The sequence below is a fragment of the Bidens hawaiensis genome, unplaced genomic scaffold (genome assembly GCF_021521415.1).
Source record: "Bidens hawaiensis isolate Kalapana, Puna unplaced genomic scaffold, B.hawaiensis_p1.1 tig00012956_1, whole genome shotgun sequence".
NCBI classification, from domain to species: domain Eukaryota; kingdom Viridiplantae; phylum Streptophyta; class Magnoliopsida; order Asterales; family Asteraceae; genus Bidens; species Bidens hawaiensis.
This window is the reverse complement of record NW_027492084.1, coordinates 125,389-152,336: the sequence shown is the minus strand read 5'-3', so window position 1 is coordinate 152,336 and position 26,948 is coordinate 125,389. Positions and strand designations below refer to the sequence as shown.

The 26,948-nt window shown below is 34.8% G+C and overlaps 1 pseudogene; it reads left to right on the top strand.

Annotated features, from left to right (window-relative positions):
- The first annotated feature begins 15,696 nt into the window (after nucleotides 1-15,696).
- Nucleotides 15,697-24,158, top strand: LOC143542750 (putative receptor protein kinase ZmPK1; annotated as a pseudogene).
- The last annotated feature ends 2,790 nt before the right edge of the window (nucleotides 24,159-26,948 follow it).

The following is a 26,948-nucleotide window of genomic DNA, read 5'->3' as shown; positions in this document are numbered from 1 at the left end:
GTTTTGTACTTCGTTTGAATACAAATATGGTAGTATAAAAATTTTATGTTGTTAAATATTTTTATACATATTTGTTTATGATTCTTAACAAAAATACATAACAAGAAAGTTATTAAAAAAAGGTAAATCGTAAGTTCAATTTTAACATTTTAAAGGGATCTTTGTAATGGTATAATATATTAAATTTTTCAATTCGTCTAAATATAAAATGAAGGATCTCTCTTCTAATAAAAACCATACAACTTTTGCCACTTGTTAATACCATAGCCCTCCTCGCATTTTTTTTCAACCAATTTTCATATATAGTTCATATCTTTTTGAGTCATTTCAATATATGACATTAAAATTATAGGTTTATTCCAACTAAATTCATTACTACATATAATAAGTATTCTTCATATGGATTGACAACAGACGATTAGTTTTTTTAATGGTTTATATTGAAAATAATAAACAATAAACATTCGATTCATAATATGTGGAATGAGAACAATCAACTTGGACTAAATCCTGATAACTTCAGCGGCTAAGGCTTAGCCTTTAATACCTAAAAATACATATGATTTTAAAACTAAAAGTTTTCAGGTTGACCCGAAACCTAGAATTCGGACCCAAGAACCAATCCGAATTACTTCGGTTCAAGTTCTGGTTTGTATTTTCTTGGGTTCGAGTTTCTCGGGTCGGGTTAGTTTGGGTTCAGACACGGGTTTTCTTGGGTTGGGTTTCATGTTACGGGTAAAAGTGACAGCCCTACTTTCGATGATTATATATAAGAATCACTACAATTACTTTATGCAACTTTAAATATTCTAATATTCTTCTAACTCAAAATAATCACTATTATTTAAACATGGTTTTAATGTTAGTATGTATTTTTCATTTTCCTGGCAATAACATTCATATGAACAAACAAATCATTTTGTTATATTTAAATTTTCGGTTTTATTTTGCTTGATTATACAGTTTTCAATTGTGCAATATAAATTTAATTAAAAATTTGACATACTCAGAATATTAATGACAACAAATTTATCATGATCAATCAATTTCAAATTGTAAAGATTCTAAGGATGATTACATCATCAAAGTTCAGGTATATGGTTTTTGAGATAATCATGTTTTTTTATAAACATGAGCAAATATTCTCAAATGATATCATATTAATTGATTAAAAGCTATGATATTTTATGTGTATGAATATTTTTTATTAGTATCATAGATATATATTATCATTTATCTAGAGTTGGTATGTACTTGGAGAACATTTTTTGTCACACAGACAACTATTATGGCTATATCAAGAGTTATAAGAAGACCTATATGTTACTTTATTAATAGTTACAAGCAGACATTGACTAAAGATTTTGATTTTTGATAAACAATGTATACCTGCTAATACAATCACAAATGTAGTGTAAAAGGAAGTTTTTACCTATTTGTTACATATTTGTGTAATATTAGTTATGTAATTTTAAATGAGGACTCAACTCATATATGAGGACTCAACTCATATATGGGAATCTATGGCGACAAACATTATCCAACTAGCAAAGGAGACTCTTGGGGTAACAACAGGAAAGGCAGGTGGGCATAAGTAGTCTTGGTAGTGGAATGAGGCCGTACAAGACAAGATAAGGGACAAACAACGATGTTTTAGGGAGCTTATGAGGTGCACGAATGAGGAGGAGCGAGTGGAATTGAGGGAGACCTACAAAACGGCCAAGAGAGAGGCGAAGAAGGCAGTGGCGGAAGCAAAGAACGCGGCCTATAATCGGACGTATGAAAGTTTAGAAACAAAAAGGGGGGAACATGCTATGTTTAAGATTGCCAAAGCTAGGGAGCGTAGAAGGCAAGATCTAGGACCTGTGAAGTTCATAAAGGATACAGATGGACATGTACTAGTCAAGGAGCAGGACATAAAGCTAAGATGGCAAACCTACTTCCACAACCTCTTTAACAATGGGAGATCTTACGAAGAAGAACATGACAACACAACCTTCCAACGACAACAACCGAATAACTGTTACCGCCGACGGATAACACGAGAAGAGGTCCAGATTGCACTTAGGAGGATGGGAAGGGCTAAGGCGGTTGGCCCAGACAACATACCCATCGAGGTGTGGAAGTGTCTGGGAGAGGAAGGAGTCGTGTGGTTAACTAATCTCTTCAATATTATCCTCAAATCTGGTAAGATGCCAGACCAGTGGAGAAGCAGCGTCGTAGTTCCTATCTATAAGAACAAAGGAGACGCCCAATGTTGTGGTAACTACCGAGGAATCAAATTACTAAGCCATACTATGAAGCTATGGGAAAGAGTGATTGAGGGTAGACTTAGACGGGAAACCCAGGTTACAGTGAACCAATTTTGCTTCATGCCGGGGTGTTCCACCACAGAGGCAATACACCTTATAAGAAGATTGATGGAAAAATATAGGGAGAAGAAACGTCACCTGCATATGGTGTTTATTGACCTTGAAAAGGCATACAACAGTGTGCCAAGAAAGGTGCTTTGGGATTGCTTGGAGGGTAGAGGAGTACTGAGGAAATATATAGAGATAATTATGGATATGTATACCAGGAGCGCAACAAGTGTGCGTGCGCCCATGGGGGATACTGAGTTCTTTCCCGTAGACGTAGGACTTCACCAGGGGTCAGCGTTGAGTCCGTTTCTTTTTGCAGTAGTCTTGGATGAGTTGTCAGAGTCGATTGAGGGGATGCTCCTGTGGTGCATGATGTTCGCAGACGATATTGTGTTACTTGTAGAGACAAAACAAGATCTAAACATGAGGTTAGAGGAATGGCGATCAACCTTAGAGACAAAAGGTTTAAGGATTAGTCGCTCTAAGACGGAGTACCTCCACTGTGATTGGGGGGGGGGGGAGGTAAATGACAATGATGACACACAGATCACCATTGAAGGGTAGGTGGTACCGCAGGTAACGAAGTTCAAGTATCTAGGATCATTTGTTCAGAGCGATGGGAAATTAGACAGTGATGTGACCCATCGATTCCAGGTAGGATGGTGCAGATGGAAAGCATCCACAGGTATATTGTGCGACAAGACTTTCCCAACTAAACTAAAGGGAAAATTTTATAGGGTCGCAGTTAGACCTGCATTGCTATATGGAACAGATTGCTAGGCCATCAAGAAGGCACAAGCGCGGAAGATGAAGGTAGCATAAATGAGAATGCTACGATGGATGTGTGGGCACACAAGGTTAGACCGAATAAGAAATGTTGTGTTTCGGGAGAGATTAGAGGTAGCGAACATATCGGACAAGATAAGAGAGTGTAGATTGAGATGGTTTGGACATGTGAAGAGAAGACATTCGACGAATCCTGTTAGATCCGTAGAAAACATGACTATAGAGGGGAGGAGGGGTAGAGGACGACTAAATTGACTTGGGATGAGAGGATTAGGCGTGATTTGATAGACCTAAACCTCTCCGAGAATATGGTTGGAGATAGGAATTCTTGGAGAAGTAGGATTAAAGTTAAAGATTTTTAGGAAGAAATGAGCACCTTAAGGCTTCTATTTACCTTATTTTGATCACACACCATATAGTATTATTATTATTATTGTATTATTACTATTATTGTTTTTATTATTACTATTATTAGTATTATTATTATTACTATTATTATCATTATTATTATTTTATTTACTTTATGTTGCATCATACTTATATATAACAGAGCTAAGGGTCTCTGAAAGCCACCTCTTTATCCCGTTGGATAGAGGTACGGTGTGCCTACATCCCACCCTCTCCAGACCCTACTTATAGTTTTGCTGTTGGTGGGACTTAACTGGGTATGATTGATTGATTGATATAATTTATGAAATTTTAATTTAATTGTAATTGTAATTGTATTAACAATATATAATCAATTTCTTGAATGTATTTCACTTGATGGTTAAAGTTTAAAATTTTCAACAATTACCCGTATAATACACGGGCCTCAAACTAGTATGAAATATAATATAGGTAGATGTAGATATTTAAGTGATTTTTAGCTTGAAATATGAATGTCATTTATTGGGTTATCGAAATATATTCGTTGGCCATTGAAAAAAATATAGTCTACATGCAAGTTGCCGTTAGGCTATGTGTAGTGGAGGGGCTACAATTGGGTGCGAATTGTGACACGTGGCGCCCAGTCAGCATGGGGTGGAAATTTGTTTTTGGGGTGTAATGGTGTAGGGGCTACAAGTTGGGCCCACAGTGTGTTTTTTATTATTTTCTTTTTATAACTAAAATAATTAAATAAAAACCAATTTATTTAAATAATTAAATAAAAATGTATTAAAATTAAAAAATAAATACAAAAAAATACATAAACTAAAAAATAAATTATAATAAAAAATACACACCGAAACGACGTCGAAACATAGCGTCGTTAAATGTAGGTGTGTCGTCGAAGTAGTCCTTCATCAAACGAGCGTTCGCTTGCGTACGATCCCGAAGGATATATGACCGTCTACGTGGTGCCGTAGATGGAGCAGAGCCGGACACCATGTTATTGACGACGGCCCGAACCGCGTTCGTAACCTCTAAATGCTCTTCCGCCACTTGTCGGTGAATCTGATGAATTCTTCGACTCTCGTTTATTAATTGATCCAAAATCTCGGCAGAGTTTGTGGAATCCGGGGAACTCATTGAGTTTGAAGAAGTATGAAAATAATAAAAATGATTAGTATTTTTATGTTTGTGTTTGTGTATGAGGTGAAAATGGTTAGATAAAGTTTGATATATATATTAAGTTTTTAAAATTATTTTTTTTATATACAGCCGTTACCCAACGGCATTATTATTATTACATTTTTTTCTTTACATCTTCGCAGGCGACAATAATTTGCCGCCCCCGCCCCTTTTCGCCCAATTATCGCCGAGGGGGGGGGGGGGGGCGGTGTTCCTCCAAAAAATCGCCCAATATCCCCCCATATTCCCGCCCAGTACACACACCCTTAGGGACAAATAACCATCAAATACTATGTATGTAAATTAACTAAGTAGCAAGATTTTTTGTAAAATGAAAGACAAGTAACCATCACGAGTCACGACTATAGTAGGACGGTCTATACGTTACTGTTGACAACAAATCCTCTTTTGTATATGAGACGTAGAAGATCAAAAGGACTTGAGGTCAACGATAAAATTTTGAGTTAAGTCAATGTTTTCATAACCGGATCTGATAGTGAACCGCATGGGCTACTGGTTCATCGGTTCGACCGGTTGAACATGTCAGACCGGCCGAACAAATTATGTTTCGAAAATGATGGTTAAGGCTGAAAACAATGTCAAATAAAATTAATAAACTTTTTCTCATGATAAACCGGTTCAACTAGTTAGACCGGTTCGAACCGTCCGGTTTTTTAAGAAGCGAGCAAACCATACAGAACCGGTCCGGCTTTAAAAACATTGAGTTAAGTACGTACATGATCTTTATGGTATTGATTATATTACGGATTTGGTCTACAAAATTTTCTTTTATTGAATTTTTTGGTAAATAATGTTTGTTGGGAAGTAACATGGATAGTACGGGTGAGCACGGTTTGATTCGGTTCGCCCAAACTTAAACCTAAGCTATCGGTTATTTTAGAATACCAACCAATCGGTTTTCGATTATTCGGTTTTCGGTTTCGGTTTAGGTTATTTTCGGTTTTTTTATTGTGAGTAGACATTACAAAAAAATAAAGAATTCAAAAAAAAAAAAAAATAGAGTACCTCATACATATTGAATTCAAAATACAAAAATAGACACGTGTTATGTGGAACCAAATAAATACAAAGTTGTTTGAGTAGTAGAGTTTAAAATTCAACAACGTTTTTAATAAAAAAAACTAAAGGTTTCCCGAATTTTTATTCATTGTCTTATTCATCTTCAAAGTTTAGACCCAATCTTGATCATCTTCATCACCATCAATGGTAAATTATTTTGGTGTTATGTTTCTGGTCATTACATCTTAAAAATAACAAGTAGAAAACATAGGTTCGATTAATCGGTTCGGTTCGGTTTTTTCGGTTTTTTTAAAATGGATAACCTAACCTAAACCCAAAAATCGGTTTTTCGAAAAACAAAAAATTTAACCGTTGGTTAATGCTTCGGTTCGGTTTTTTTCAGTTCAGTTTTTTCAGTTATTCAGTTTCGGTTCGGTTAATTCGGTTTTATGCTCACGTCTATTAAGTGATTTTTGTAAAGTATGTTGTTAAGTGAATGTAAAATGAGCAAAATTTTCCTAAACTATTAAAGAAAACCTAAGATTTTATTCTTTATACAATACCTTGTACCTTTTTTATAATAAGAGATTTTTTCTATTTCTAATGAAACAAATTAATACTTTAACAACAGTTACAACAAACACACAAACAAATACATACAAAATTTATTTGATAACCGAAAACTACATTTTTTTAAATAACTATTATAGCTTTTCTTACTTTAATAACGGTATTCTCACTTCTTACATACTCGCGTGAGATTTTTCCGACATCCTCGAATATTGATCCCAACGAAGATATCACTGCTCTTGGATGATTCGGAATGAGGATGATGCTAAATCCACATTTGAAGAAAAATTGTAGAGTACGTGATTAGAATAAATTTGAGTATAGAACGTGAGAAATGAGAAGAAAGTATGTGTTTGATATTTATACGATTATATATATATACTAGTTTTTATTCTCGTATTACGGGGGTTGCTTTATATTATTTGTTCTAATATTTATTTATTTTTTGTATTTATATTTTTTTATTGTATGAAAGTTAATAATATACTTATGGTTTGATGATAATTGTTTAACAAATAAATAAGATGTTATAACTCGGTTTAAAAACTATATGGTTTTGATGAGACCCAAGACCCGTTTATTTCTTTTACTATAAAATTGGTTTTTTAATTATAAATAATATTTATGAAAGTTAATAATATATTTATGGTTTGATGAGACCCAAGACCCGTTTATGTTTTTTACTATCAAATTGGTTTTTAATTTAAATAATATATATATCTTTTTTAAAATAAATAAGATATTAATTTTTAATATATCCTATTTTATAGGATTTTTACATCAATAATTTGGTGAGAATAATTTTTTATTGATGGAGATGTTATAACCCGTTTAAGGAATATCTGGGTATGGTAAGACCCATACCTATGAATTCGGGTCAAATGCATGAGAAGCCACAATTTAGAAATCAAGCAAATCTGGTGACTCCAAAAAAAAGGGGAGCGACCACATCGCGACACGTAGGATTTTTTGGTTTTCGTTTATATATATATATATATATATATATATATATATATATATATATATATATATATAGGGAAAAGTTATCCTAAAAATAAGTAGTTTCCTAGGAGTACTAGGAATAAATCATAGCCATTGAATCATGTTAATCAATGGTTGAGATTTAAAATTACCAATAACCGACATAGTTTCCTAGAATTACTCTTTCATCATTATAACCGACATAGTTTCCTAGAATTGTTCTTTCACCATCATTTGTAATGTCAAATGTCAAAAATTTATTGGTTCTTATCATTCCATGGAAACTCCTTATTCTTATTTGAACCCTATTCTCTATATAGGGTAGGGTTAATATAAAAAACAATAATTTTGTGAGAATCATAAGAAGAGATCTAGACCCTTGGATCTAGCATCTGACGGTTGAGATTGGTAGTTTTTAAAAACCGTATAGTTTCCTATTTATATGGTATAGTTTCTTATTTAGGTGGTTTGCTTTATTTTAAAGCATTTTCACATTTCTCACAAAACAATTGTTTTTTTATTTGAACCCTCTTCTCTCTCTCTCTCTCTACTAAAAAGAAGTAGTTTCTTAGGAAGACTAAGAATAAATCATAGTCATTGGATCATGTTAATCAATGGTTGAGATTTAAAATCACCAATAACCGCCATAGTTTCCTAGAATTACTCTTTCATCACTATAACCGACATAGTTTTCTAGAATTGTTCTTTCACCACCATTTGTAATGCCAAACGTCAAAAATTTGTTGGTTCTTACCATTTTTAGGAAACTCTTTATTCTTATTTGAACCCTTATATATATATATAGGGGTGGGTTAACGTACAATAATGGCTTATCATACATTAGGTACGCGACATTCCAGAGCGTTTGATTAAAAAACGCGCGGTGGCAATTTCGTAAATAACCCAACAGTAGTTCGCGATCAAAATTCGTCGATTACAAATCAACTCTGATCCAAATTCGGAACTTGTCGCTCAATCTAATCCAATTTCTAAACTCTAATCACAGCTTAAAGTATGAAATCTCTAAAGTCAAAAACCAAAATTGAAATAGAACGTCCCTGAACATTAAAAATCTTCAAATTGATCAAAAATTGATGATTTAATCAATCGAATTGATGTGAAAGTGGCTTTAGAATCATCAATCGATTATGAAAATACAAATTAACACACTTAATTGAGCTATGATTAGGGTTCATGTTTAAACGTTCTACTCAAAGTTTAAACGTTCTGACCAAAATAAACACCAAAATTGATGATTTAATCAATCGAATTGATGTGTAAGAGGCTTTAGAATCATCAATCGATTATGGGTTTGCAGAAATAACGCACTCAATCAAGCTCTTTTTAGGGTTCAAAATATTATGTTTAAACGTTCTGAAATAAAACTGAAGACCTTTAAACGTTCTGACCAAAAAAGAGCATATTTAAACGTTCTAAAATGTTCAATGAAGTTCTGGGTGTCCAAAAAACAATGAACATCTTTGAAACTTTCTAATACGTTCTAAGAAGTTCAGGTTGTTAAAAAAAGTTTATAAGTTCTGATAAAGTTTAGAAGTTCTGGGTGTTAAAAAAAGTTTAGAAGTTCTGATAAAGTTTAGAAGTTCTAAGAAGTTCTGGGTGTTAAAAAAAGTTTAGAAGTTCTGATAAAGTTTAGAAGTTCTAAGAAGTTCTGGGTGTTCAGAATTTCTAAAACTAACAGAAAAAAGTTAAACACCTGTAAACATGAAATTGAACACTGAAATCACTTCATATAATCTCATAATCATCAAATAATCGTCAATCGACCGTTAATTTGATCATTGATTCGATCATATGAACAAAATATGGAACGTCTGCAACTGGGTTTCTGCAAATGACGCTTAAAACGTTAAACGTTCAGTTAAAACCCATCACTCAAAACTTAAAATTGATCAATTGAAATTTCAAATTGATGATTAATTGGACCAATTTCAAAGTTTAATTGGTCAATTAGTTCAACAATTTCAATTTCAATTGGTCAAATTTATAAACAGGTCGTGACGGAGGAAGATGGTGTACGGTGGGCGGAATCATTGGATGGTGGACGGTGGACATGATCGTTTGATGGTGACGGATTGCTGAACGGTCATGTTGAAGGTGGATGAAATCGATGGGAGCAACGATTTGATGAATATTACAATATTGCCATCGCGTGTTATTTGAAATCGACGGGGATGCGAGTCGCGTACGTAATGTACGATTAGGGATGATTGTATTGGATCCTTTATATATATATATATATATATAGAAAAAGGTTCAAATAAAAATAAAGAGTTTTCTAAGAATGATAAGAACTAATAGATTTTTGACATGTGGCACTATAATCTATGGTGAAAGAACAATTTTAGGAAACTATGTCGGTTATAGTGGTGAAAGAGTAATTATAGGAAACTATGTCGGTTTTTGGTAATTTTAAATCTCAACCATTGATTAACATGATCCAATGACTATGATTTATTCTTAGTCTTCTTAGGAAACTACTTCTTTTTAGAATAACCCACCCCTATATATATTTATATATATATATATATATATATATATATATATAGGGTAGGGTTATCGTAAAAAACAATAGTTTTGTGAGAAGTGTAAGAATAGATTTATGCCATTGGATCTTTGAATCAATGGTTAAGATTCATAGTTTCTTAAAAGTTGAATAGTGTTTTATTTTTGTTAGTAGTTTTTATTGGATCAAGGGTAAAATCGTCCGGTTGGTGTTTTTAACATATGCAACTGTCATCATAGATTCATATCAGTTAATTTCATGAAATAAGAATCTCGTTGGTTAAGGTTAATATAATGTGTTTTAAAATTCAATAAAACTATCTCCTGATCTATAACGTAAGGATCAACCACAAGTTCTTCATTCGTTGGTTAAGGTTAATATAATGTGTTTTAAAATTCAATAAAACTATCTCCTGGTCTATAACGTAAGGATCAACCACAAGTTCTTCATTAAACTATTATATTATATTGTCTCAATTGTTCAGTTGTTCGTTGATTCAAAACAATTATAAAGTCATAAAACTATTAGATAATCATTTGATAATTCATGTATAATTGTATAGTTTAGAAACTAAACCACTATCTGTAAACCAATTCCTAGAATGTAGGAAACAATTAGTAAATAATTATTTTTAATATGAACAAATTAATTACTTTACTACCCTTGTATATAAATTTTATGGAATACCATTTGTCAATTTTATATTTGTTCTTATCATTCTTACAAAAATATAATTTCTTATTTGAACTCTTTTCTCTCTCTCTCTCTCTATATAGTAAAAGTAGCCAATATTAATTTTCAGAAATTTTGAAATGATGTATAGCCATTCGCTCACACTCCCGTGTCGTCTCATGCTTGTTCTAGATCAAAATTGTTAATTATATATGTATATATATATATATATATATATATATATATAGAAAATGGTTAAAATAAAAAGACATGGTTTGTAAAAAGAGTAGGAATAACATAAAATTTAGAGTTAGGAAACTAGTTAGCCTAAATCCTAGATCCTAGGGAAGTATTTGGTAGTTTAAAAACTACCAATCTCAACCACTAGATCATAGATCCAAGGGCTTAAATTTATTCTTACTCTTCCTAGAAAACTATTTCTTTTTATTATAACCGGGGAGGGTTATACTAAAAAGAAGTAGTTTCCTAAGAAGACTAGGAATAAATCATAGCCATTGGATCATGTTAATCAATGGTTGAGATTTAAAATTACCAAAAACCGACATAGTTTCCTATAATTACTCTTTCACCACTATAACCGACATAGTTTCTTAGAATTGTTTTTTCACCATAGGTTGTCTTGCCACTTGTCAAAAATCTATTGGTTCTTACCATTCTTATGAAACTCTTTCTTTTTATTTGAACCCTTTTCTATATATATATAGGGGAGGGTTATCCTAAAAACAAGTAGTTTTCTAGGAAGACTAAGAATAAATCATAGCCATTAGATCATATCAATCAATGGTTGAGATTTAAAATTACCAAAAACCTTCATAGTTTCCTAGAAATACTCTTTTAGCATTATAACCGACATAGTTTCCTAGAATTATTCTTTCAACGTAGGTTTTAATGCCAAATGTCAAAATTCTATTGGTTCTTACCATTCCTAAGAAACTTATTTTTATTTAAACCATTTTCTATATATATATATGTATATATATATATATAGGGGTAGGTTAAAATAAAAAGAGATAGTTTCCTAGGAAGACTAAGAATAAATCATAGCCATTGGATCATGTTAATCAATGGTTGAGATTTAAAATCACCAATAACCGACATAGTTTCCTAGAATTACTCTTTAATCATTATAACCGACATAGTTTCTTAGAATTATTCTTTCATCATCATTTGTAATGCCAAATGTCAAAAATTGTTGGTTCTTACCATTCCTAAGAAACTCCTTATTCTTATTTGAACCCTTATATATATATATATATATATATATATATATATATAGAAAAGGGTTAAAATAAAAATACATAGTTTTGTAGGAAGAGTATGAATAACACAAAATTTAAAGTTAAGAAACTATGTAGCATAAATCCTTAATCCTATGTAACTATTTGGTAGTTTAAAAACTATCAATCTCAACCATTAGATCATAAATCCAATGACCTAGATTGATTCTTACACTTCCTAGAAAACTATTTCTTTTTATTTTAACCCATCCCTATATATATATATATATATATATATATATTGGTTTGGTAACTGTTAATGGACCATATTTCCCTAACTATCTAATAAAGGGTTTCCCCTTGGGTCTATGTAAATTGTGAGAATAAGTAACATCAAAACCTAAGCACATATATATCATATTCGTGTTTCTTATTCTCTCTATAATTGGTTCATCTCTAGAACCCTAATCCCCATCCTTTAACTATACATCCTAAATGAGAACTCGGCCAAGTTGACAACCATCTCATCTATATCCATCTTTGTCACGGTTACTACTCACCATACCGTAACAACTTTATATATTTAATATATATCATGTTTTGTATTACTTTCGTGAAGAACTTATCAACAAAGTGTTCCTAAAGGCTTTGTCTGCAATGAGCCACCAATCTCATTATTAAAACTAATATTTAAGTATTTTCGTTTATTTCATTAAAGAAGACAACTGGTCATCCATCACGAATATAGTAGGATGGGCTACATGTTAGTGTTGGTAACAAATTATTATTTTTTTTGCACATGAGATGAGACGACCTTTAAGAGCATTCTCATCCCATTCTCCATCCCTATCTTTATAATTACACTAAAAAACACTACAATTCTCTCTTCTGTTCAATTAAATAATATTTTTTATACATTTATCATTATATTTTTCTCTCTCCTCTACTCACAACCAATCCAACAAATATTAAAAAATAAATAGGGGCAAACAATGTTTCCCAAATGTTTCCACAAATTTACAAAAAATCACTACATTTCTCTCTCCACCCTATAATTTACACTCACAACCCCACCCTATAATTTGCAAACTCTCCACACATAAGTATAGGGGATGAGATGTGAATGCTCTAAGACCAAAATGACTTAAATTTTAAGTTAAATTACATGGATGGTATTTGTTGCGTGAATACATTACGGATTTAGACTATACCTTTCATTTATTGACTTTTTGGTCCACAATATTTGTTAAATGATTCAGTTGAATTTGTTTGTTAAGAGCATTCACAGCCCATTCTATATATTTTTCTTTATAATTTAGCTAGAAAACAACATTTCATATATTTATCTATCATTCTTTAAAATTCTTTCACATTCTATTCCCTATTCATATCCATAAATTAATTCTTTATTATTTTTTTCTCTTTTGTCTTGTTATATAGTAAATGGTGATTGGGAGATAGGTGATATATTATGTGGTATGGATCAAAAGTGAGTCCCTATATTTAGGTTTTTACTTTAGTTGCCATATAACTCATCCATATAATAGGGAATGGATTGAAGAGGTGATTTTGATGGTTTTCTTAAAATTTACCTTAAATTATATGGGTTTGACAACTTTAGAGAATGGGTTGAGAATGCTCTAAGTGCATGTGAAATAAGCAAAACATCCCTTGATTATTAAAAATGTAGGAACTTTATTCTTTATACAATCCACATCTCTTAGCGTAGCAACAATTTACATTGTACCTTTTACAACAAGAATTTCCATTTTTAATAAACAAGTTAATACTTGTAACAACAATTCAACAATTAAAAAAAACACATAAATATACGCAAATTTATTTATTTCTGAAAACAACATGTTTTTAAATAACAATAGCGACTAGCGCTATTTTTTTTCTTTTGTAACCATTTTATCACTTCTGGTGTTCTTGTTGTCAAATAAAATTCGATACATATATATACATGCATCTTTAACTATCACTCACACCCTCTCACAGAACAAGAGGGCGGTGTCCTGTGGGCGTGATGACAATTGACACATATAGTCTAGCCCTCAATTCACGATGTATGTCACGGTGTATCATTGCATGTCTTCTGGATTTAAGAGACAACTTTGATTAAACCATGCATCGCAGAATTCTTTTTAGTGGGTTTATTGTTTTGGTCGGCTTGATGGTTTTCAACGGTACGGGTCGTTTAAGGTCTATCATATAATAGAAACGCCATACAATAACAAAAAACAAACATCGTCGTTAAAAATTAAAAAAAATCACATAATATCTCTTTATATTAATAATGTCTACAAATCAAATTAAAACATTACTAATTGTCTAATTAAGTTAATTAGTTTAAAAATAAAGAAACACATTAAGAATGTGGATCAAACCCAGGTTCTAACATTATGAACTAGGAATATTCACCACTAGATCAGTATTTCACTTTGTGTATGAGTTCACTTACAAAATATATGTGAGCCCCCTCTCATATTTTAAATAGGCATTCTATATAAAGTGCAAAACTCAATGGGTTCTCGTGAACCTGGTCTCGTATATGTAGATCCGCCCATGAGACCATGGGGTGTGGTTCACCCTCCCTCCCTTACAGAAGGGTCCTACGTGTAAGGGCTGACATGCAAGGGCCTCATTTGAACACCAACCCGCGACCATTCAGTGGCGGATCTAGACGAAATTCTTGGGTGTAACATTTTTTTTACCCTATTTCATACAATGTAAACGGATATTTTTTACCATAGTTTATATTTTTACCGTGTTTCATATAATATATATATATATATATTGAATTTGGTGTTGGATCAATATTATCATTTTCTTGGAATTTTCGTTAAAAATGATTGATAATAAGACTTTATTGTTTCATCTTTTAAGATCCCTAATTTTCGCAGAAACAAAATTTAAACCATAAATCCATAATCAATTCTGATTTACATTTAAACCCCAAATCCCTAATCAATTCCAATTTACATTATTCAAATATCCAGCAAACCATAATCAGTAATTCAACTATTCAATTGCCCATAAATAATTCCAAATTAGCAATTTATCTAATAAAATTAAGCAATTACAATTTTAGATAAAAGTAGAAGAATACTTAAATTGAACAAGTAGAAGTCGAATTGCGAATGAGGGGCTGAGGGATCACCGGTCGTCGACTACTGGGCTGCAACGTGGAGGACCGGTTACCAGAGGGGCAGCACGGGGTCGGGTCATTGCAGGGTGGACGATGGCTGAATGAAACTTTGTTTTAACTAATATTGATGTCCGGCCTAAATCAAACATTCACGCATATAGGAACAACGAACAATGATTTTATTTGATTTAGGCTAAAATTTGATTAGGTTTTAAACTTTAGTTGGGCTTTAATTGGTTTTAACTTTTAATTTGGTTGGGCTTTAAACTAGGAGGGGTAACGTTATATATTTTCAGGGGTAGCGAAATACGAAAACCATAAAAAAATATAAAAAAATTTGCACTACCGACGAAAAGTTGTGCTACCCCGGTTACTAGCTACATCCGCCACTGCCACCATTCCTTTCACGTGTGACGAGACCAGCATGAGGACCGTCATGCGGGTCATTCCCCCCTTAAACTAATCAAATATTTTTTGTTTTTGTTTTTTTTTTCTTTTCTTATTCATATTTCTTTTGTACTATTAAATAACATAATGGTGGAGAATGCTGAAGAATGAGGGGAATGAACCATAACAAGGGTTTGAGGGGTGAGGTTAAATAATGAAGGAAAAATTGAGTTGACATTGAGGTGGCGCATACATGACGAATGAAAAAAAAAATGAGGATAATGATCTATAAGCCTTTCAAAATGGTTTAATTACTACCTTACAATTTGAGACTATATCAACCAGTATGGTTATATATATAGACACAACTAGATATATATTTAGTCATTCATTCATTCAGATTATATCACATCATGTATTTTCCATTCGTATTTTTCCTCTTTCATAGCCCTCTATTGTTCTCCAAAAGTTGTTATTGCTTCTTCTTCACCAAGTATTTTAAACCCATGCTCATCACTCTTTGTTGAAAAGAACGATTACTTGGTTTCACCAAATAGCCTTTTCACGGCTGGATTTCACAAGATTGGCCAAAATGCTTACTGCTTTGCGATATGGTTTTCTGAGCCCACGTGGGATGGAAATCACACATTGGTTTGGATGGCTAACCGAGACGAACCTGTCAATGGAAAACGCTCCAGGTTTTCCTTATTGAAAAAAGGAAACCTTGTTCTAATGGACGTTGGCCAAATCATTTAGACAACCAACACTCAGTCTAATTCACCTTTGCAATTGCAACTTCTTGACTCGGGTAACCTTGTTCTTACCCAGTTAGACAAGAACTCATGTATTTGGGAAAGCTTTAGTTTCCCAACCGATACTATCCTTCCCAATCAACTTTTCACCAAAGTTACCACCCTCATATCTTCCAGAAGTTCGACAAATTTTTCTTCTAGCTTCTACAAACTCTACTTTGACAACGACAATGTACACCGCTTGCTTTATAGCAGCAATGAAATTACAAGTGTTTATTGGGCTAAACCTTATCTAATAACATGGGATGCAGGAAGGTCTACCTATAACAACAGTAGATTTGCATTGCTTGATTCCAAAGGGCGTTTCCAGTCCACCGATAATCTTACTTTTACTACCACGGACTATGGTGATGACCTTCAAAGAAGACTAACACTTGATGTTGATGGCATTATTAGAGTGTACTCAATTCATAAAAGAAGCTGGAAGGTTTCATGGCAAGCAATTTCAACACCATGTACAATTCATGGGATTTGTGGTCCAAACAGCCTTTGTACTTATAGCTTTGAATCAGGAAAAAGATGCAATTGCCTGCATGGATACAAGAGAACGAACCACTCAGATTTGTCCTTTGGGTGTGAACCTACATTTGATCTTTTCGGGCATCAAGAAAACTTTGGTTTCATGAAGCTCCCTCATGTAGAATTTTATGGATTTGATTCTTCTTATTTACAAAGATTCAGTCTCATAGAATGCAAGAGTGCTTGCTTAAATAACTCCAACTGTAAAGCCATCCAATTCAGCTTTGACAAAAAGTCTAGTTTCTTTCAATGTTATGTCAAGACTTTGTTATTCAATGGATACTACAGGGGCACTCCTTACAACACGTACCTTAAGCTACCCAAAAACGATGCATTGTCATATAATCAATCTATTTCTAACGAGCTCGGCTTGTATTGTTCAAGTTTAATAATCTAGATGAAGCAAACATATGAGAAAACGACTGGAAATGGGTCCCTCAAGTTTATGTTGTGGTTCAGCATCATCCTTGGTGTAATTGAAGTTATGTCCTTTTTATTCTTCTTGTAAGGCCCCGTTACCGGTAGCCCTACTTTCGTGTTGTATTTACTCATAAACGCAGTTCTAAATATCAGAGTTAATTAAAACATTCGCGGAATATAAAAGCTTTCATAAAATAACAAAACACGTCTTGTCTTAAAACATCATTTTGTCTTTCAAAATAAACGAAACATTAAACTTAAACGTCTTGAGTCTTCCGATGCCAGCCTCTTATTCAGTGCCACGTGTCTCCTCAAGCGAGCTGCCTCATCCTACTCACCTGCGTGCATACTAAAAGTCAGCTACGCTGAGTGAGTTCTAGTTAATCATACACTATACAATACACATAAACTTATATTCTTTTATTCATACTTTCATACTTTCATAGTTTCTTTTGTATTAACTTACTTTCATATCTTACGTTATAAAGAGCATTACGCCCTACATTCCTCGAGTATTATTAGGGCTCGGTACCCTCCTTCCTCGAGTATTATTAGGGCTCGGTACCCTCCTTCCTCGAGTATTATTAGGGCTCGGTACCCTCTTTCCTCGAATATTAGTAGGGTTCGGTTCCCTAGTTCTCGAATATTAGTAGGGTTCGATTCCCTCTTCGTTACCATACAACCATACGTCATACCTCGAGTATTATTAGGGCCCGGTACCCTCTCCGTAACCATACAACCATCCTTTCCTTCTTTTATTTACTTTATCACATTCATACACATAAGCATACATATCATACTTACCTTATACTTAGCGTTACAACCTGAGAGTACGTGCAATATCCGAAGATCGTTCACGTACCGTCAAGCCATCATTCATACATATCACATCATTCACATAAGGCATACACTTATCTCTTAGGATAAGCGTATTAACAAATATATCGAGTATGCACACAGCCCCGAATGCATAACACATAATTGGGGCTAGAAACTCACCTGAACACGGTTACGTTCACCGTTAATCGTAATCCCTTTCTTCAGTTGTGCACGGCTGACTGTATAACAAGTATACGTATCAATTAACTATCACTACTCATATCATCTTTCTAGTCTTAACTACTACCCACAACGAACGGGGGTCCGGGGGCAGCGCCCCTGGCAGCGGGGTCTAGGGGCGGCAGCCCCTAGCAGGGTCCAAGGGGCAGAGCCCCTGGCTGGGGTCGAGCTGACTTATCCAACATCGGCCGACACACCCTATTCATCATGTCCATAAATGCTGCAGGAGCATTTGTTAGACCGAATGACATTACGAGGAACTCGTAGTGTCCATACCGCGTTCGGAACGCTGTCTTAGGGATGTCTGCCTCCTTCACCTTCAGCTAATGGTAGCCTGATCTGAGATCTATTCTTGAGAACCAACTTGAACCTTGCAGTTGGTCAAACAGATCATCAATCCTTGGCAAAGGATATCTATTCTTTACCGTAAGCTTATTCAACTCACGATAGTCTATGCACATTCTCATACTTCCATCCTTCTTTTTCACGAACAATACTGGTGCGCCCCACGGGGAAACACTTGGTCTTATGAAACCTTTGTCGAGGAGTTCTTGCAGTTGGGACATCAATTCTTTCATCTCGGACGGTGCTAGACGGTAGGCGCTTTTGCGACAGGTTGGGCTCCTGGTATTAAATCTATCTGAAATTCTATCTCTCGCTCCGGTGGCAACCCCGGAAGATCCTCAGGGAATACTTCCTGGTAGTCGCGCACAATAGGAACATCTTTCATTTCTTTCGTCTCGGCCGTAGCGTTGACGACATACGCCAGGTAGGCACAACACCCTCGCCTTAGCAAACCCTCGGCTTTTATCATCGAAATGACATTAAGCCCAGAACTTTCCTTATCACCATAAACCGTCACCGCACTACCATCCAAGGACTTTAACCTTATTATCCTACTCTTACATACTATCTGAGCCTCAAACTCAGACAACCAATCCATCCCCAAAACCACATCGAACCCTCCTAAGGTCATAACATACAAGGTAACAGGGAACTCATGTCCCTCCAATTCTATCCTACAGTCCTTAACCATTTTCATTATTTTAACCGAAGTGTCACTAGCGGTTTCTACTATATGAGTCTCAGACACTCGGCAACATTTTATTTAGCTAGTTTACTAAATGGTGTGGCTACGAAACTTTTGTTTGCACCCGAATCAAATAATACAGTAGCGGAAACACCGTTCACTAGAAACGTACCTGTGACAACATCCGGAATCTGCTTGGCTTGTTCTTGGGTCAGCATGTAGGCTCTAGTTCTTGGCCTAGCTTGATCGGCATCCTTCCTTCCACTACCTCCAGCTTCACCCTCGGTACACTCCCTAGCAAAGTGACCTGTCTTACCACACTTGTAGCATGCAAGCTTAGAACTGCACTCATGAGCATAATGACCTGCCTTCCCACACTTGTAGCAAACATTCGACCCAACTCTACATTCTCCAGCATGCATCTTTCCACACTTATGACATGTATCCGAACCCTTTCCCCACCTACACTCACCACTGTGTGCCTTGCCACAAGTCTTGCACGACCTGTTCTCCCAAACTCTCGGCTGCTTGTTCTTAGGGTTCCACATCTGGGTACCGAGTCGTTTAGCATGAGCGACCCATTTCTTCTCTTTCTTCTCGTCTCCCACCACCACATCATCTGCAGCCAAGTCTGCATAGACCATTTCTGCGAGTTCGACAGCAGAATCGAAAGTAGCAGGTTTACTTGTCCTGACTAACATGCGGACTCTCTGTGGTAATCCCCTCACGTAACACTTGATTCTCTTAGCGTCAGTGTTGACCATATCGGGCACCAACCTAGACATTCGATTGAACTCGGTGGTGTACTCACGATGTGTCATTGTCCCAGCTTTCAAGTTCAAGAACTTCATCTCCGCCTTCTCAACCTCGGCGTCAGCACATAACTTCTTCATCAATAATTCCTTCAGATCCTCCCACTTCATCGCTTTGATCTCTTCACGGGTCTTCCTCTGCTCCATACTCTCCCACCAATACATAGCCTCATCTTCAAATGATTGGGTGGCATAACCGACAGCTTGGTCAGGACGACACTCGCTGATTCGGATAATTTTATCTATGCCGGTTATCCACTGAAGAGTGGCGATTGCGTCTCCTAAACCAGTCAGCTTAGGCGGGTCACAACCTTTGAAGGACTTATAGTTGCAACTGCCTCGGCCCCTCTTCCTATCATCCACTTTCACAGACCTTACCTCACTTGAATCACCCTTTTCCCTCTCATCATCTTTCCTACCATTACCACCTGCCCCTTCAACAGTTCTTTCACGGCTTCCAGCAGACCCTCCCGGAGTAATATTCTTCACCGCGGTGGCTACACCTTGAACAATAGCTGCTTGAATTGCGGGATCCAGTTGAACCCCTTCGTTGTTGATCGGACCTCCTCCAGCTACACTCCCCTCATCTCCGGTGTTGGAAGCTGTCTCAATCGAAGGTTGCTGGACACGACGAGGCCTGCCGCGTCGTCCAGTGCGACCTCCAGCTCCAGCAATGTCTCCAGCTCCAGCCATCGTATTCTAAAAGGGAAAACACAAACATCATCACTCAAGGAACTATTTAGTACAAGGATAGCAAGGCTAACAGGTAATAACAGTGGCCAGCTGTGACTAGCTGATCACGTTGCTTTCTGTGTCCTATACACTTCCCTTTATGAGTCTCTTTGTGCTGGTTCACATATCTTTTCTTTCTCATTAACATATATCATTTAATCATACACTTTACCTTTACTGATCTTGCTTGAGCGACACATGGCATTCTTGAACTGGCATATTCTTTCTTTTCTTACTTAAACCCCATTCTCTGTTCGAGTCTAAGCATGTAGGATGCTTAAATCTCTCGAACTTTGCTCTGATACCAACTTGTAAGGCCCCGTTACCGGTAGCCCTACTTTCGTGTTGGATTTACTCATAAACGCAGTTCTAAATATCAGAGTTAATTAAAACATTCGCGGAATATAAAAGCTTTCATAAAACATTTCATAACAAAACACGTCTTGTCTTAAAACATCATTTTGTCTTTCAAAATAAACGAAACATTAAACTTAAACGCCTTGAGTCTTCCGATGCCAGCCTCTTATTCAGTGCCACGTGTCTCCTCAAGCGAGCTGCCTCATCCTACTCACCTGCGTGCATACTAAAAGTCAGCTACGCTGAGTGAGTTCTAGTTAATCATACACTATACAATACACATAAACTTATATTCTTTCATTCATACTTTCATACTTTCATAGTTTCTTTTGTATTAACTTACTTTCATATCTTACGTTATAAAGAGCATTACGCCCTACATTCCTCGAGTATTATTAGGGCTCGGTACCCTCTTTTCTCGAGTATTATTAGGGCTCGGTACCCTCTTTCCTCGAATATTAGTAGGGTTCGGTTCCCTAGTTCTCGAATATTAGTAGGGTTCGATTCCCTCTTCGTTACCATACAACCATACATCATACCTCGAGTATTATTAGGGCCCGGTACCCTCTTCGTAACCATACAACCATCCTTTCCTTATTTTATTTACTTTATCACATTCATACACATAAGCATACATATCATACTTACCTTATACTTAGCGTTACAACCTGAGAGTACGTGCAATATCCGAAGATCGTTCACGTACCGTCAAGCCATCATTCATACATATCACATCATTCACATAAGGCATACACTTATCTCTTAGGATAAGCGTATTAACAAACATATCGAGTATACACACAGCCCCGAAAGCATAACACATAATTGGGGCTAGAAACTTATCTGAACACGGTTACGTTCACCGTTAATCGTAATCCCTTTCTTCAGTGTGCACGGCTGACTGTATAACAAGTATACGTATCAATTAACTATCACTACTCATATCATATTTCTAGTCTTAACTACTACCCACAACGAACGGGGGTCCGGGGGCAGCGCCCCTGGTAGCGGGGTCTAGGGGCGGCAGCCCCTAGCAGGGTCCAAGGGGCAGAGCCCCTGGCTGGGGTCGAGCTGACTTATCCAATTAGGTTTTTAGGTTTTTAATTTATTTTCTAAGCGAACTAAACTTTAGGCGAAGTTAAACCTTAAGCGAACTTAGCTTTAGGCGAAGTTATCAGTTAGGCGAACTTGGCCTTAGGCGAAGTTATCAGTTAGGCGAACTTGGCCTTAGGCGAAGTTATCAATTAGGCGAACTTGGCCTTAGGCGAAGTTACCAGTTAGGCGAACTTGGTTGTAGGCGAAGTTAAGCCTTGAAGGCGAAGTTAAGCTTTGAAGGCGAAGTTAAGCTTTGAAGGTGAAGTTAAGCTTTGAAGGCGAAGTTGCCCAGTTCGCAGGCGAAGTTGCCCAGTTCTGCTACGGGTTTGGTTTTTATCAAGCATTTTGGCGATTTTAATACCCTTGTTATGGTTCGACATCACCCACTAACGTTCCCTAACCATTTTCGGTCGTATATATATCCCGTATATACTATAAAGCTTGGATCTTTAAGTAAAAACGTTCAATACTACGTAAACTTTAAAGGTCAAGAACATACCTTTAGCGCTCGTTCGATCTTGGTTAACTTGTTTATGCACTCTAGATCTCGTGTAATAAGATCTAATACCAACTAACATTTACTCTCTCTCGGGTCTTGCTCGTTTATGGTGTGTGTGTGTGTTTGGAGTGTGTAGAGATTATGATGGAAATGAAATGAGGGTTTAGGGTTTTAGCTTGGTTTAGGGGATATTTATATCCCTTAAAGCCCATGGACCTAAGGCCCATTCTCATTTAACCCATCTCAATTAATCTAAGTCCATGATCCGTTCTTTACTTGATATTAATTAATTAATAACTCGAAATCACTAAACGTAACTTTCTTTATTCAACATTATAAATTTTAGGATGTTACACTTCTATTATATAACCAAACAACCTTCAGGTAAAACAACCCAAACCTACCTAGCAATTGCTACTGGATTCAAAAGGTTTACATACGCTAAGATTGTAAAGGCATCTCATAAATTCGAAGAAGAGATTGGAAGAGGTGGTGGTGGCATTGTGTTCAAAGGCATACTTCCAGACAATTGAGTTGTAGCAATTAAGCGACTCCACGAAGCTATCCAAGGAGAAGCTGAGTTTTTGAAGAGATGAACACGATTGATAGAATAAATCACAAGAACTTGATAGAAACATACGGTTATTGTGCTAAGGGAAAGCATAGGATCTTGGTATATGAGTACATGGAAAATGGCTCATTAGCAAGGAACTTAGGTGGTAATCAGCTTGATTGGAAGAATATATTTGAAATTGCATCAGGTGTTGCGAAAGGGCTAGCTTATCTACATGAAGAATGCCTGGAGTGGGTTTTGCACTATGACGTTAAACCACAAAATATATTGTTGGATGCAAATTATAATCCAAAGGTGGCTGACTTTGGGTTGTCCAAGCTATTCGACGAAAGCATAACTGAAAATTCTATCTTTTCTAAGATAAGAGGGACTAGAGGGTATATGGCTCCAGAATGGGTGTTTAACCTTCCAATTACTTCAAAAGTGGATGTTTATAGCTACGAGATGGTGGTGCTAGAGATGATAACAGGACGAAGTCCCACATATGATCAACCAGCCAATGAAAATGCTAGAGATGATAACAGGACGAAGTCCCACATATGATCAACCAGCCAATGAAAATGAAAGGTTGGAACAAAAGAGGCTGGTAAGTTGGGTAAAAGAGAAGGTTCATTTGATAAGTGAAAGTTTGGAAGAGAGAGAAATCTTGGAGATACTGAATCCAATGATTAGGTGTGAATATGAAAAAGGACAGATGACTATTCTTCTAAAAGTGGTTCTACAATGGGTTGAAGAAGATAAAGATGCTCGACCAACCATGAGCGAGGTTGTGAGAACGCTTCTACACCTTGAGATGGATGACTAGTGGCAACCACATTTTGCTCTGATGGTTACAATCCTTAGAGCTAATTATGATTTGTCGACTAGTTAGAAGAATGCGTATTTTCTTTTTTTAAATAAGTGCACTAAGTTGTGATTCCATTTGGTTTATGTTAATTAATGTATCTCAGCTCCTTGTTCGTCTTATAAGTTAGTTAAGAATGTATTGTGGTTTGTGATGATGTAGTTTTTTATCATGTGTTTGTAAGAATATATATATATATATATATATATATATATATATATATATATATATATATATGGCCATCATTATCATTTAGATAATATTAGATCAAATTATTAATTATACCTTATTATATATTAGTTTGGTAATTGTTGATGGACCGTATTACCTTTAATTAACTAATAAAGGCTTTTTCCTTGGGTGTATATAAAGAGAGATAAATATTAACATCATAACCTAATCACACAAACATAACAATTTTGTGTGTCTCCTCTCTTCTAAATCGGGTTCCTCTCAAGAACCCTAACATCATCCTTAACTATACATCCTAAAGGGGAACTCGATCAAGATGTCAAACATGTCAACTATATCATACTCTGTTGCGGTTACTACTCTCCATGCTGTAACATGTTTATAGGTTTAATATTTATCATGTTTTCTATTACTTACATGAAGAACTGATCAACATGTGGCATCAAAGTGATGTTGATTAATCAGTTCTTCATGTTTTTCCTAAATCTGGAATTGAATCAAAAGACATCAACTAAAACTTGATAGAACCTAATGTTTTCGGGTTTTTTTTTCATGTTCTATTACGAAAACAATATATCAAACTGTTTAAAACCGCTAAAATTCATATTTAATAAACCCTAATATTTTCGAAATATGTTAAAATCATGTTTAAAGATTTCGATTCCAGTTTTCGTATATGTTTAATAATTAAAATTTTCGACAATGTTCTTCGTGTTCATCATAATTTTTGAAAATTAGAAAATACTTTGGTTCAAATCTGGATTAAAATCTGTTAAAGTTAAGTTAGAGATATAATTTTTCAAATCTTGAATAAATTAAAAGTTTTGGTAATTTCTTAAAATATTTGAATCCCATTAAAATAGAAAATATATATAATTGTTAATTCTTAAAAGATTGGAACCAAATCTTATTATTATAATTTTAGTTTTCGAAATCAGTTTAGGATCAACTAGTTTACAGAATAATTGTATGAGTTTTATTAATTTTTTGTGTTTTCAGTTTAATTAGGATAATATTTATTTTTGGATTTTAGAGTTCTCGGATTTTAAACTTTATGGCCTTATACGGTTTTTTTTGAAATAATTTTCCAATCTTTTTCCTGCAAACACGCTAATTTTCCGAAAACTCATTACTTTACCCGAAAACCAATAATACTCGAAAACTTGTTAACCAAGAATCCATATCATCCGAAGACTAGAATTTACCCGAAAACGCTATTTCTCGAAATCCTTAATTTTACCTAGAAAGTTTTTGTTATTAACTCATTATAATGTTTTGTAAATACTTAAATATTATAAAATTTTACGAAACATAAAGGCTTAACTTGAATGAACTTTTGATGTATCACTTTCCCCCAAAGGTGATGAGTTACATTTACCATATCATTCAAGTCTAACTGAAAGCTTTTGTTAGTTTTTGCCTAACATGATATAAATATCTCACATTTGCCCAAAGGTTATGTGTTATATTTTTATCCAGAAAAATTGGCATGTGCATAATTAAAATAATTGTCTCACTTCTGCCCAAAAGTGATGTGTTACAATTGTTTTGCACACATACTTAAATAATTTTTAATTCAGCCCAATGGTGATTTATTTTTTGTTTAAGTAGAACTTTTAATTATAGTCTATTAGTTTGATGTTAATAATAGACATATCACATCTTCAATAAAATATAATGATCCTTCATTAATCTAATTATCATAAACTTTAATCTATCTTACTTTAATATCCCATAGCATTACTCACTATATTTTTCTTCTATAAATAACTATATCATCCAAATCATCTACTCTAATATTAAAACATAATATAAGTTTTAAATCATAAAGAGTTTCGATAATATATAGCTCTTCTCAGTTTTAATTATCCCTTAAGACATGATATGACTATCCTACTTCTCTTTCTAATAACAATCATTCTATTGAAAACTTAAGCATAACAAATGGGATGAGTCAATCATAATGTATCTTATGATAATGATAATCAAGAACTTATTTAAATAAATGTTATCACTAGAGTTATTCTTGATTTAGTTTTTCAAAGACTAATAAAAATAACTCTGAAGATGCATGCATTTCTTATATATTCTAACTATAATGTTAAATGGTATCACTGAATACATAATAATTTACAATATCACGACCCATAAAATTAAGAGCTTACATATGGAAATAATTAAAATTTCTCAGTGCATTACATACTAAATTTTGACTAGTACAATTTGATGCCTCAAGAATTAACTATAACACTCAGAAGTACCAAAAGGAAAATGAGCGTGCTGATTAGCAACATATGTACTAGAAAAAAAATGTATGGCACTGGAAATAAGATTTTATTCAACTCACTACTGTAACATTCCGCCTCTCGCACTACCAATATTGTCCGCTCTGCCCACGAAGAGCTCACGGATTTGTTTTTGGTTGCCCAGATGGAGACTTCCCAGGAGGTCACCCATCTTAGTACTACTTCCACCTATGCACGCTTAACCGTGGAGTTTTCATGTGCTCCACAGCCAACTAAGCCAAAACGCGTTGGTGATTGAAGAGGCAGGACATTCACTTATGAACCAAGGATCTTTCTTGTCCATGACCGATGTGGGATTTGCCTAAGAGTAGGACGATGTTGTTTTTGCCAAGGGTGTTACAAACCCCTAACCTACGGCGGAAATGCTGGGGGGCGCGAACTGATTGTCACAGATCTCAAGGTTACTATCATGCAACATTATTTAAATGACAATATCTATTAATTAAATTAAGTT